General features: G+C 48.4%; 1 protein-coding gene across 1 annotated transcript in view; it reads right to left on the minus strand.

Moving 5' to 3' along the window:
* Window positions 1-12,780, minus strand: part of FBXO42 (F-box protein 42) — an 81,091-nt gene that overhangs the window by 51,176 nt on the left and 17,135 nt on the right. The gene's annotated exons all lie outside the window — the stretch shown is intronic.

A 12,780-nucleotide genomic window follows, 5' to 3' on the forward strand; every position in this document is an offset into this window, starting at 1 on the left:
GGCCACAAGCAGGGAGCTGGATGGGAAGTGGAGCTGCCAGGATTAGAACCAGCGCCCATATGGGATCCCGGCACATTCAAGGCGAGGACTTTAGCCATTAGACCACTGCATCAGGCCCAAATAGATACATCTTTAAAAAAAAAAGTCCTAAATTCTCCTGGTGGTGTGGAGGACAGTCAGTAATAGCTGCCTTAAAGTACGTTAGAATATTATAAGGAAATTGGGCCCAGCTTCGTAATAAAAATAAATAAATCTTAAAAAAAAAAGAATGCTATAAGGAAATTGCTGGAAACTTTACTAATAAACATGATAGCCTAGTGGCTAAATCCTGCCCACTTACGTTCCTTAGAAGTAGCCTGGTCTAAAGCATTTTGTTATAAATGGATTGATACAAACTCTGTTACATTACTGTGTTTTTTTTTTTCAAGCAAAATAACCAGTTTCATTCAATAAAAAACATCTCCCTTTCCACCTCTTCTCAAAGTACAATTAGCAAGGCTAAATAAAGGGGCTCTCACTATTGCGACACACAGTTTTTACCAATCCTCACCATCCAAACTGGAACATTAGCAAAGGCACAAAGAGAAGACAAGCTTTGAGCTGAGCTCTGGTGGGCTGTCAGGATTTTAGGGAACAAAACAAGGTAAAGCAAAAAGAGGAAAGATTTATTTTTTTTCAAAAGATTTATTTATTTTTATAGAAAGGGAGATACACAGAGAGGAGGAGCAAGAGAGGAGAAGATCTTCCATCCACTGATTCACTCCCCAAGCTGCCGCAACAGCCAGAACTGAGCCGATACAAAGCCAGGAGCCAGGAACTTACCCAGATCTGCCAAGTGGGTGAAGGAACTCAAGACTTTGGGCCATCTTTGACTGCTTTCCCAGGCCACAAGCAAGGAGCTGGATGGGAAGTGGGGCTGCCGGGATTAGAACCGATGCCCACTTGGAATCCACGCACATGCAAGGCAAGGACTTTAGCCACCAGGCTATTGTGCCGGGCCCTAGAGCAAAGATTTCTAAACCAGTGTCTCAAACTGACACATCCTCTGCCAATTACAGAATGGATAGAAAAACAACAACCATTTTTTACTCAATGGATGTTTTTGGCATAAGCACACTGTTATGGTTTGGATCACAGGGTAGATAGTAGAGCCATCTACCTACTGACTAGAAGAGTAAAACTGATGGTTTAAGGATCAAGGGTGAAAACGTGATGTAATGATGGCTTCGAGCAGGTGGGCCCACTGAGAGCAAGCTGGTTCTCCAACATACCTAGCTCTTCATGACTGATGCTCAGACCAGCCCAGCTTCCTCCTCTGGGCCTAGCTCAGCAGGGGTGCAAGCGTCTCCCTCTATGCTCTGCTTTACCAAATACCTGAACCAACAGGGTCACTCTGTCTTGAATTGTGAGCTTCCAAAGCATAAGCTAAAAGAAATCATCTTCCTCTCCAAAAAGTTCACCTCGGGCACTTAAAAGTAGCAAAACCCAATTAATATGCACAAACGACTTAATATTTTATCCATACAAGCAGACACTCATAATCTGGATATTCTAGTTCCTACAGTTAATGTTTTGACGCAAAAGCCTAGAAATAGGACAATTTGGCATAGCCACTGCTGCTATTAGCAAACTGTGAGCTATTCCGACAGGCACAGAGAGCTGTTTTCATAAAACAGTCCAAATTTAATAACAGATGTCAGCTGGTGTGAGTTTCCTTAATTGGTTAACTCACCAGCGTGTTACTCAATTAAGACTCTCTTTAGGGCCTGGCACGGTGGCCTAGCAGCAAGAGTCCTCACCTTCATGCGCTGGGATCCCATATGGGCACCGGTTCTAATCCTGGCTAGCCCCACTTCCCATCCATGTGGGAGACCTGGAAGAGCTCCTGGCTCCCGGCTTCAGATCGGCACAGCACCAGCCGTTGCAGTTACTTGGGGAGTGAATCATTGGACAGAAGATCTTCCTCTCTGTCTCTCCTCTTCTCTGTATATCTGACTTTGCAACAAAAATAAATAAATCATGGGGCCCGGCGCCGTGGCCTAGTGGCTAAAGTCCTCGCCTTGAACGCCCTGGGATCCCATATGGGCGCCGGTTCTAATCCTGGCAGCTCCACTTCCCATCCAGCTCCCTGCTTGTGGCCTGGGAAAGCAGTCGAGGACAGCCCAATGCTTGGGACCCTGCACCCGCGTAGGAGACCTGGAGGAGGTTCCTGGTTCCTGGCTTCGGATCGGCGCACACCGGTCCGTTGCGGCTCACTTGGGGAGTGAATCATCGGACGGAAGATCTTCCTCTCTATCTCTCCTCCTCTCTGTATATCTGACTTTGTAATAAACTGAATAAATCTTAAAAAAAAATATAAATAGGCAAATGTTTTAAAAATAAATAAATAAATAAATAAATCTTAAAAAAAAAAAACTCCCTTTAATGATACAGACAAATAAACTATTTCCCTAAACTACCTATCAGTATACTTCACAATCTTTACAACGTTGACTCTCAATGAAAGCAACTCATGACTTACAAAGCAGTGCTGTAAATGGACTGGTTCCCAGGCCCTGCTCCACACCCACGGATAGCGGGCAAAAGATCTGCTGTCGTGTGTATGATTAAGAGACACACACTGGTTTTAATCATGACTGGAAATACCCTGGTTTCGACATTTTTGTAGAAAGAACCACGTATTCTAGGTTCAGTAAAAGCTTCATTTAGCAAGACAAAAACAATACAAGTTTAATGCTGGAATTTGGGAAGTAAACTAGAGGGTAAAAGATAGTATCCACACACAGACTTCCTGGTTCTGAGGGAGAGGCAAAAAACATACCTAGAACTCACAATTTATCTGCTATTCCTCAATAACCCAGCACTCCTTGGTAAAATGGCAGAATGGCGGAGTGGGATAGGAAATAAGGCAGAACAGGAAAATCCAGTACTGCCAGCAAGCCAGGGTGCGCTCCACAAACCAACCAAACACCGATGGGGGCAAGGGACACCAACGGAACACCACCTGATAAGCAAACAATCTGAGCACAAAATGCAGCATTACAGCCAAAATTAAATACCCATGCATTCATGTCGATATGATTACATCACTTTTTTTTTTTAAAGGAAGGAGACTCTTGCAGATTTCCAAATGGAAGAAATATAGATTCTCCACCTTCTAAGAGGTATAAACTGATCGCCTCCACCTTCCTAACTCCTCTCCGCACAGGTGATCATCGTACAATGCAGCTGGCTATTAAGATAGTGTTGCAAAAAACAGAAAATAATTTAAATTTATTCCTCAAACCCAGAGCGAATAAAACTTTTTATGTATATCCAATATTAGGTGTTACGAGCCACAGACTTATGGGCCTTAGACTTGGCCTACCTGACAGCCTGTTGCATTGCAAAAGCCTGCAAGCAGGGCTACAGCAAGCAGGATATTAGGCCAAAACATCCTCTGTAGAGCAAGCAGAATAGAACCTCCACCCTTGTTCCTGTTCAAATAATTAGTTCCTCCCCTGTTTCAATATAGCTGATTAGTTCCTTCCCTGCTTCAGTGAAGATAATTACTCCCAGGAAACCCCTCCCTTTCTTCCCCTCCCCTAGAGAAGAAGATATATATATGAGGAGTAAAAATAAAGAGGGAGGCACTCTTTTCCACCAAGTACGAGTGTCCGTTTGTTTCTTGGGCCAGCAGCCCGGGGCTAGCAGCCTGGTATTCCCAGTCCACCCTCAGGGTTTGAGCGTTGTGTCCTGCAGGTTGGGACAATTAGGAAATTCATAATGGGCAAATAGAGTTAAAAATTAACAAATGATGAGGTAGGTATTTAGCACAGCAGTTAAGATAACCACATTCCACATCAGACTGCTAGGCATAATGCCTCGCCTCTGCTTCTAATCTACTCTTCTGCTTTCACATCCCAGAAGGCAGCAAGGGGTGACTCAAGTACTTGGGTCCTGACACCCACATAGCAGAGCTGGACCGAGCTCCAGGCTCCGAGATTGGGCCTTGCCCACTGCTGGATGGGGACAGGCATCAGGGAAGTCAACCGCAAATACAAGATCTCTAGTTCAGCTTGTTTGCCTTGCAATAAAAGAAAAGTAAATTAAGATTAAAAAAAAAAAAATAAGAAATGAGAACAGGTACTTTTTTTTCTTTTTTCACGTTTATTGAAAAGTCAGATTTACAGGGAGGAGAGACAGAGAGGAAGATCTTCCAGTCGCTGGTTCACTCCCCAAGTGGCCACAACAGCCAGAGCTGAGCTGATCTGAAGCCAGGAGCCAGGAGTTTCTACCAATATGCCCATATGGATGCAGGGTCCCAAGGCTTTGGGCCATTCTCTACTGCTTTCCCAGGCCACAAGCAGGGAACTGGAAAGGAAGCAGAGCAACCAGGATATGAATAGATGCCCATATGGGATCCCAGGGGTGCAAGGTGAGCACTTTAGCCACTAAGCTACAGTGCCCCGCCCCAACAGGTACTTTTCTATACAAGGTATCCAAGACCTCATTTGCAAATGTCAAACAACTTCTAGAGTACATGTGTTTCTTCGCATCACTATGGATTTTGATCATCCAGAAACAGATTCTTTTAAGTCTAATTACGGATAGCCTTAGTGATTAACCAAATCACAAAACCCTTATATATATATATATATACACACACACATATATATATATATTTTCAAGCTTAAGTATTTATTATGGGCATCAATTTCTTTTTTTTTTTTTAAAGATTTATTTATTTTATTACAAAGTCAGATATACAGAGAGGAGGAGAGACAAAGAGGAAGATTTTCTGTGTGGTGATTCACTCCCCAAGTGAGCCACAACGGCCGGTGCGCGCCGATCCAAAGCCGGGAACCTGGAACCTCTTCCAGGTCTCCCACGCAGGTGCAGGGTCCCAAAGCATTGGGCCGTCCTCGACTGCTTTCCCAGGCCACAAGCAGGGAGCTGGATGGGAAGTGGAGCTGCCGGGATTAGAACCAGTGCCCATATGGGATCCCGAGTCGTTCAAGGCGAGGACTTTAGCCGCTAGGCCACGGCGCCGGGCCCATGGGCACCAATTTCAATCCCAGCAGCTCCACTTGAGATCCAGCTCAGTGAAAAAAAAATGCCTGGAAAACAACAGAAGATGGCCCAAGCTGTTGAACACTTAAACACTTGAGAGACCTGGAAAAAGCTCTTGGACCCTAGGTTCAGACCAGCTCAGCTTTGGCCACTGGAGCCATTTGAGGACTGAAACAAGATGGAAGCTCTCTCTTTGTCTCTTCCAGTGTCTAAGTCTTCCAAAATAAACAGGTTTAGGCCTAAGTGACATCCTTCTGCCACAGTGGTGCCTACCTAGGCCACCTTGGTGGGGAGGGGCCTGAGGATTAGGGCAGGAGACTGGCAGGGCAGGCCTGGGAACTCCTTCTCCCCATCCAACATGCTTAGGTCCCAGATGGGCAGGTGGGGAACGGGAGGTGTTAGGACTCCAGATTGGCATGCTGGTGGACTGGGCTTCATTAACAAGCTTGAGTCCTGGTTGGGCAGAGGGGTGGATCCCAGGCAAGCACATGTGCCAGAGGACTGGCTCTGGGATCTGGGGTGGGTAGGCAGGACTCCAAGCCAGCATGCCACCATGCAGGAAGACTGGGCTGGGAAACCCATGGGCTCCCGGGTGCAGAGGCTGTGGACTGATGAGGAAGTCAGTATAGGATGTGTGGGAAGAGGGACCACTGAGGGAATATGTTACAGAATGCAGGCAGACTGGGCAGGCTAGGTTGTAACACACACCAGAGAGAATTGGGACTACCAGCGGGCCAGTCCACGCAAGGCTGCAGACAAAGGCCAAGATGGGGAGTGGGCTATGCCAGCCTGGGTCAGAACCACCAGCACCTACAACATCTTTGGCTTGGAACAGACCTGGTCAGGAAGCTAAGGGGATGCCCAGACTCAGTTGTGGTTTCTATTGGTGAGCAAGAGAGCCAGAATGGGAGGCAGCAAACTGGGCTAGACATGGCTGCAGTATACCTTGGCATGGGTGTGGACTGGGTCTGGGGTATGCCAGACTGGCATGGCTCCAGCACCCACTGGCGTTCGTGAGACAGGCTGGGCTAGATCTCGATGCCCACTGAACCATGCGAGAGCTGGGTCTGGGGGTGAACCAGGCAGGGCTGGCCTATAGCACTCAAAAGTAAGAGCCCAAATAGGGGTGGGGTGGTAGTGCAAGGCCAATGTACCTGCCAGGACAGCAGGTAGGCCAAATCAGGCTGGGCCAATTACACACTGGTGTGCATGAGATCTGCCACTGGGAGGTGACCTGACAGAGGAGCTTGGGGAACTCCTCTGTTAGGACGTAGTCCCTGCATGTGAGCACGAGAATCAAAGACTGGGAACAGCCCAGACAAGGCCAGGTTACACTACCCACCAGCATACATGTGGGTCAGTTCTGGGGGCATTCCAGGCTTGGCCAGTTCATAACACCCACCAGCAGATCTGAGAAGCAGAACAGGGTATGAGACAGGCAGGCTGGACCACACCACCACCCAGTTCACATTAAGGCTGGGACTGAGGGCAGTCCAGGTTGGGCTAGGCTGCAGCATCTGCCAGCATGAGCTGGACCTGGGGGCAGGCCGGGTCGGGTGAGGCTACAGCACCCACCAGCACATGTAAGACCCAACAGCGGGGGGATAGTGAGGGAAAAGTCATGCAAACCTGGTAGGGTGACTACTAGGGCCATCCTGCTGGGCCACTGCTCCTACTGGTGAGTGTGAGTACTGGGTCCAGAGGCAGACCAGACTAGACAGGGCTACAATACCCACTGCCCTGCATATGAACTGTGTTGGGGGAGAGCCAGGCTGGGCTAAGCAACTGTATCCACCTAGTGCATACACGAGCCAGCGTAAGTACCGGTTGGATTTTGCCACAGCATCAGCTGGTAAGAGCTTGGAATGGAAGTCCTATCAAGCTAGACTGCAGAACTACCTGGAAAGTAGGAATGAGCCTAGTAACAAAACTGGCCACTTCTCTGACAGGCTGCAGCTCCAACTGGTGAGCATGAGAACCAGGGCTGAGAGTTACTAACAGGCAGTAACACCCGCAGGAAAAACTTTGTCATGGACAGTATGGCCGGCTGGGCTAAGCTAGGCTGCAGCACCCACTGATGCACATAAAAACCAAAGGGGATGTGGGACAGATGGGACCAGTTTGCTTGTACATACCAGTATGCACAGGAACCAGAGCTGGGAGCAGGTGCTGTGGGAGTTATTGGGGGTTGCTGTGACGGCGCACACGAGGGCTGAATGTATGGTGGGCAGGGTTGGGCTGGGCCACAGCATCCATTGGTTTGAGTATGAGATGGGCTGGAGACAGAATTGATCCAGCAACTGAAACCACCAGTTTGTGTGTAGATTGATCTGGGTGATGGACTGGGCCAGACCTGTACTGGCTGGCACACATAAGAGTCAGGTCTGGGATCATCTTAGACAAGGTTTCTTTGGGGATCCCCCCACCAATTCACTGGACTCCAAACTCCAAACACGGTGAAAATATAGGATTTGTACTCTGACTGTGGAGTCAAAATTGAGCCTCTTCAGTTGCTAAGACGGAGCAGTGGACAGCATGTCCAAAGGCACAAGGGAGATACGGCAGTACATTGGGGCCTGCAGAGGACATTTAGTACCACAGCAGAGGATGCAGAGCAGAAGAAATTGGACAACTCTCCCAGTAAAGCACTGACAACAAGTATCTAAGCAAATAGATTCTATGGTGAACGATGCCAGCCAATGGAGATTGGAAGGGTTTCCTCATCCTTGGAGCAATGAAATCAACAGCATCTCAGAACTGCTGAAAACTTGAGAAACACCCTCGAAGCATGCTTCACATCAGGGATCCTGGGGTGACATTGGGTGGCCATTCCCAATCCCCAGGTATTAATGCGTTTAGAATGCTGGGTGAAGCTCCTCCCTTCTATCCCCTCGAACCCCAGATACGAAAAAAAAAAAATTGAAAACAACGCTCTCTTCCACTTTCCCCATTCCTTGACCCTTCCAACCCTAATCAGTGGTCCACATGGACACACGTCCTTCTCAACGATGTAAACATCATCAAAAATACTTTTTCAATGCAAATAATGGGCCCAGATCAACAACCTAGTGACTGATGTCCTCGTCTTGCATGCACTGGGATCCCATCTGGAAGCTACGCATATCCTAGCTGCTCCATTTCCCATCCAGCTCCCTGCCTGTGGCCTTGGATAGCAGTAGAGGATAGCCCCAAGCCTTGGGACCCTGCACCCATAGGGGAGACCCAGAAGAGGCTCCCGGCTCCTGGCTTCGGATCAGCTCAGCTTAGGCCATTGCAGCTACTTGGGGAGTGAACCAGCGGATGAAAGATCTTTCATCTGTAATTCTGACTTTCCAATAAAAATAAATCATGTTAAAATAAGCAAGTTGATGACCCAGCGCCGTGGCCTAGCAGCTAAAGTCCTCGCCCTGAACACACCAGAATCCCATATGGACACTGGTTCTAATCCTGCAGCTAGCTCCACTTCCTGTCCAGCTTACTGCTTGTGGCCTGGGAAAGCAGTCGAGGACGGCCCAAAGCCTTGGGACCCTGCACCCACATGGGAGACCTGGAGGAAATTCCTGGCTCCTGGTTTCAAATTGGCTGAGCACTGGCCATTGTGCTCACTTGGAAAGTGAATCACTGGACGGAAGATCTTCCTCTCTGTCTCTCCTCCTCTCTGTATGTCTGACATTGCAATGAAAATAAAATAAATCTTTTAAAAAAAAATAAGCAAGTTGAAAAAACTGATTTAGGGAGTCCCTTTTACAAGTAGAGGCCCCTTTCTTTTCCCCAAGACAGTATCAATAAGTTGATTCTGGAACAATAAACATATGTGGAGAGGGGAAATCAGTAGATTTTTAAATTTATTTTATTTGGCTCTCTCTCTGGCACTCACTCGTGCTGTTTCTTCTTCTTCTTCTTTTTTTTTTTTAAGTGTCCACAGAGAGCAGCAAAGGAAGGGAAGAGGGCCATTCCCTGCTGTTAACCTGTATCAGCACCCAGGGATGGGGTACAGTCATTTAAAGTCGCGTCAAAGACGTGGTGTGGGGAAGAGTGTTCCAAGTGTTACCTAAGTGATACTAATAGTTCTGAGATGTTTTGGCTTTGTTGCACCAGGGCTGGGGATATCTTTCCAAGGTTTACTGGCTGACCAAGTCCACCTCAGTGCATTCACAGACCCAGAGACATGCTGCAAAGTTTGGCCAGGAGAGTTGTCCAACCTGCTTTCTGGCCTCTGAAAAGGCATTGAGGGTCCTCTGCTAACCTAGATGAGCCGGCTGTCATGTGCTCACTGTGCATCTGAGGCCCCATTTCTCCAGAGGGTCTTGAGCAGAAGGAGCCCCAGCGCTGTGTCAGCATGATAGCACTAAGCAGTTCCCACACAGGCACGGAGCCGGGCTCCCCCCACCAAGGGGTCAGGAGCACACAGATCCAGAAGCTTGCCTCTGAGTTCTCTAACGGTGCCACTTCCACAGTGGTAGGTGGAGCCGAGGACTGTGCTCCTGGTGCTCTAACTCCAGGGTAACTTTTGTACTCATCACGGAAGAGATGAGTACCTAAGGACAACTCCATGGCCTCAGCTACTGCAGAGATGTTCCAAACAGAACAGACACAGATCTAGACAGAGGCCGCTGACTACAATGCACCTTCTCTGGGCACATATCTGCGTCAACCACCATGAGACACGGGCTGATGAATCCCTGAGTGACTTCTCTAAGTCCACGTCCCACAGGAAGAAGATCTAACCAATGTGGTCCAATTAAAACACTACTGTTACAGGGCCTGGCTCAATGGCTCAGTACCTAAATCCTCATCTTGAATCCGTAGGGATCCTACAGGAGTGTCAATTCATGTCCTGACTGCTTCACTTCCCATCCAGCTCCCTGCTGGTGGCCTGGGAAAGCAGTCAAGGATGGCCCAAGGCCTTGGTACCACGCACCCATGCTGAGACCCAGAGGAGGCTCCTGGCTCCTGATTGGCTCAGCTCTGGCCTTTGCAGCCACTTGGAGTGAATCGACTGATGGAAGATTTCCTCTCTGTATCTCCTCTCTGTAAATATGTCTTTCCAATAAAAATAATTTTTAAAAAAGTGCCAGTTCAAGTCCAGGCTGCTTCATAGTGTCTCCTTTTTCCCTTTGTCTTTTTTTTTAAAAGATTTATTTATTTTTATTACAAAGTCAGATATACAGAGAGGAGGAGAGAAAGAGAGGAAGATCTTCCATCGGATGATTCACTCCCCAAGTGAGCACAACGGCCGGCGCTGTGCCGATCTGAAGCCAGGAGCCAGGAGTTCTTCCAGGTCTCACACACGGGTGCAGGGTCCCAAGGCTTTGGGCTGTCCTCAACTGCTTTCCCAGGCCACAAGCAGAGAGCTGGATGGGAAGTGGAGCTGCTGGGATTAGAACCAGCTCCCATATGGGATCCCACACGTTCAAGGAGAGGACTTTTAGCTGCTAGGCCATGCTGCCAGGCCCCTTCCTTTGTCTTAAGATTTATTTTTTTTATGCAAAATTTGTATATTTAACTATTATTTAACTGTGCATTTAACATTATGCAAAACTTTGTATTTAACAAAAGTATTTCCTACTCTATAAATGAGTGGCTACAATTTAAAGTAATTACTTTGAATTTATGTTCCAATGCAATACCCATTTGCAAAGCATAATTTATTTTATTTTATTTTTGATGATGTTTACATAGTTGATTAGAATGGGAAGGGTTGAGGATCAGGGGACAGTGGGCGAGGCCATTGTTTACACATTTTCCTTTTCTTCTACATGTATACGGAGGAGAGAGGGATACAGAAAAGAAACCACACCTAGCCTCAGAACCGCCACATTACTCGGGGGTTGGGAACTGCCACCAAATGTAATCTCAAGTTTCCCACTGTGAAACAGTTTCTAAGGGTTCTGTTCATATGGTTTCGACAGCTCTGAGATGCTGCTGGTATCACAGTTCCCTGGATGAGAAAATCCTTCCAAAGTTGATTGGTTGTCATAGTCCACCTTTGAGTATTCATTCACCCAGAAGTTTGCTGTCAAGCTTTACTTGGGGTAGTTGACCAGTTTGTTCTGCCCTCCATCCTCAGCAATCCAATGGGTGCTGCAGCCGAGCTCAACCCTGCCCAAAACACGCCTGGCCCCCACGTACACCAGAGGGAGCTGCAGACTAGCCAAAGTGACCCCCAACAATTCCCACTGGACTGGCCCCCAGCTCTGATTCCTGTGCCTGCCAGCATATGAAATGGACTGGTCCGATCTGCTCCATGTCGCTCATTGAGATCTCATAGACGTTACGGCCCGGCGGCGTGGCCTAGCAGCTAAAGTCCTCGCCTTGAACACACCAGGATCCCATATGGGTGCTGGTTCTAATCCCAGCAGCTCCACTTCCCATCCAGCTCTCTGCTTGTGGCCTGGGAAAGCAGTTGAGGACAGCCCAAAGCTTTGGGACCCTGCACCCGTGTGTGAGACCCGGAAGAGATTCCAGGTTCCTGGCTTTGGATCAGCATAGCACCGGCCGTTGTGGCCACTTGGGGAGTGAATCATCGGACGGAAGATATTCCTCTCTGTTTCTCCTCCTCTCTGTATATCTGGCTTTGTAATAAAATAAATAAATCTTTTTAAAAAAAGAGAGAGAGAGGTCTCATAGACATTATTGGGCATTAAAGCCTAATTCAATCCAGTCGATTCCACCTTCCAGCACACACTCATGCCAGTGGGTGCCACTGCCTGTCCAGCCAGGCCCACCCCCAGTTCTGGTTTCAACCTCACCAGATCTTACACTCTCCACGTGGTTCTGCAATCTAGCTTGGCAGGACTTGCCCCCAGTCCCGTCACTTGCCAGCTGATAGTGTGGCAAAGTCCAACCCACCTGCCTTATTTTGGTTCATGCCCGTTCCAGGGATACAGTAGGATACCCCAGCTGGGCTCTCTCCCTAACCCAGTTCACATGTAGGCCAACAAGTATTGTAGTCCTGCCTAGCCTGGTCTGCCCCCAGTTTCAGTTCTCATACTTGCCTGCCTGAGCAAGTGACCCAGCAGGGGTATCCCCACCACTCCCCTACCAGGCTCACCCACCCTCTTCCCCCGCCTGGTCTCATGTCTGCTGGTAGGTGCAGCAGTCCAGTCTAGCATGGCCAGTCTCACTTCAACATTTGCTGGCAGGTACTGTAGCCTGGCCTGGCCCAGTCTGCCCCCCCCACCCGTTCCAGTACACTGCATGGAGCTGCCACCCAACCCAGAGCAGTCAGTCCCCAGTCCCAGCCCTAATGTCAACCGACTGGTGATGTGACCAGACTTGGCCTGTCCCGCATCCTATCCCAGTTATCAGATCTGCCAGTGGGTGTTAGGAACTGGCCCAGCCTGGCCCAACCCCATGCCTGACCCATATGTATGCCAGCAGGTACTGTAACCTGGTCTTCTCTGAGCTGCTCCTTGCTTTGGCTTTTGCACTCACTTGCAGAGACTGGACCCTGACAAAGAAGCTCCCGTCAGTTCTCCTCTCAGTGGCAGATCTTGTGCACACAGGTGGGTCCTTGACCTGGACTGACTTAGTCCGTCCACCTCCTCTCCTGGCAGGAACAGTGGCCTTGCCCATCTGGCCCATACCCAACCCAGTTCTTTTTTTTTTTATTTTTTGGGGGGGATTCCACATTTCATTTCCATTTTATTTCACATTCAAAGTATCTTGAAAGCACAGTAAAGGCTCTTGTTTTTGCAGCTTAGAGGTCTAGCCCCTGTATTAGCT

Source organism: Ochotona princeps, chromosome 2 (assembly GCF_030435755.1).
Source record: "Ochotona princeps isolate mOchPri1 chromosome 2, mOchPri1.hap1, whole genome shotgun sequence".
In the NCBI taxonomy this organism is placed as follows: domain Eukaryota; kingdom Metazoa; phylum Chordata; class Mammalia; order Lagomorpha; family Ochotonidae; genus Ochotona; species Ochotona princeps.